We start from the raw sequence: 1,599 nt of genomic DNA, 5'->3' as shown, positions 1-1,599 counted from the left end.
TCATGTTGTGAATATTGCTGGGTTGCAGAGGCGACGGAGGAGCGTGGAGAGAGGAGGTAAGGACAAACGATGGCAGCGAGCGAGAGCGAGGAGGTACCGGAAGGATCGTGCATTCGTCGCTCTGCCCTACGCTCGAAGGTGTCAACGCTTTCCGGCTGATTGTGCGTCTCATGGTTTTAAGGTGGGCCGATCTTCTGTGGTCGATCGAGAGAGAGAGAGGGGGGGGGAGAGAAAGAGAGAGTGTGTCGGTGTCCTGTGTTTTTAGTCCATCGTGTTTTTTCATTTTCGTTTTTTTAACCGGATGATCGGGCGATGATGATGATGTTGATGCTAATGATTATGATGCTAATGATGGGGAGGCTGCGGCAGGGAAGCTGGAGGTGAAGCCACGATCGCCGGTACCCCGGGGCATCCCCGCGCGACCGCACGTCGTCTGCCTGTCGAGCTGTCTGCTTCTTCTTCTCTGGTTACTACACTGCACTCGACCTCGCCACTGCAGCACACAGGTCCTGGCACGGTGGTTGAAAACCTCAAGGTCTCCAGCTATACAGGGCTGTGCTAATAGGGGGCATTCCAGGAGATGTACCAGGAGACGGTCTGCTACTACGCGTACATATCACCTGTCCGTCTGAGCGAGATACACTATCAAATGGAATATATACAGATAAAACACGTGCGACCGCAAAACAAGTGAACGTACTGTCAACGTAAACAAGTGAACGTAGACACGCAAACAAGTGAACGTAAACGACCTGTCCGCCTCGCACGACTGGTTAGGCAGCTCTAGCCAATCACCGTCGCGATAAGACGTTCTAGAAACAACGCTTAGCGACAAAGTGCCGCAGAAAGTCGACATTCCTGTGTGCGCGCGTGTGTTATAAACACACGTGAACTGATCTAACCTGACCGACCGCGCAGCAGTAACTAAGGGTGGGCCGTGGCCATCACTATGAAATGGGATACACAGATAAAACGTAGACTAAGCACGTAAGTGGTGCAAACCGCGTACGGAGAGCCGCGGAGTATTGCAGACCAAATTAGCAGCTACTGTCTGTTGCAAAATACACGGACTGCCACGTACTCACACGGATTAACGACGGACTAACCGCGGACTGCAAACGGACTGCCTGTCAACAATTGCCTAAATGATAAATAACACAGAAGCTCGAGGTTAGGTAATTATTAACAGGCAGTCCGTTTGCAGTCCGTCGTTAATCCGTGTGTGTACGTGGCAGTCCGTGTATTTTGCAACGGACTGCAAGTAGCTGCTAATTTGGTCCGCAATACTCCGCGACTCTCCGTACGCGGTGTGCAGCATTTACGTGCTTAGTCTGCGTTTTATCTGTGTATCCCACTTCATAGTGATGGCCACGGCCCACCCTTAGTTACTGCTGCGCGGTCGGTCAGGTTAGATCAGTTCACGTGTGTTTATAACACACGCGCGCACACAGGAATGTCGACCTGTTGCACTTCGTAGCCGAGCGTTGTTTTTAGAACGTCATGTCGCGACGGTGATTGGCCAGAGCTGCCTAACCGGTCGTGCCGGGCGGACAGGTCGTTTACGTTCACTTGTTTACGTGTCTACGTTCACTTGTTTAC

The 1,599-nt window shown here is 51.9% G+C and overlaps 1 long non-coding RNA gene across 1 annotated transcript in view; it reads left to right on the top strand.

The window, feature by feature from the left end:
* Window positions 1-1,593, top strand: part of LOC106815295 — a 12,118-nt gene extending 10,525 nt beyond the window's left edge. Inside the window, exon 3 of the long non-coding RNA XR_001394727.1 lies at window positions 782-1,593. This is a non-coding gene — a long non-coding RNA (uncharacterized LOC106815295). The remainder of the gene's footprint in view (window positions 1-781) is intronic.
* Window positions 1,594-1,599: the final 6 nt, after the last annotated feature.

The sequence above is a fragment of the Priapulus caudatus genome, unplaced genomic scaffold (genome assembly GCF_000485595.1).
Source record: "Priapulus caudatus unplaced genomic scaffold, Priapulus_caudatus-5.0.1 Scaffold1084, whole genome shotgun sequence".
Classification (NCBI taxonomy): domain Eukaryota; kingdom Metazoa; phylum Priapulida; class Priapulimorpha; order Priapulimorphida; family Priapulidae; genus Priapulus; species Priapulus caudatus.
Note: the sequence above shows the minus strand (reverse complement) of the source record. Positions and strands in the feature narration are given on the sequence as shown.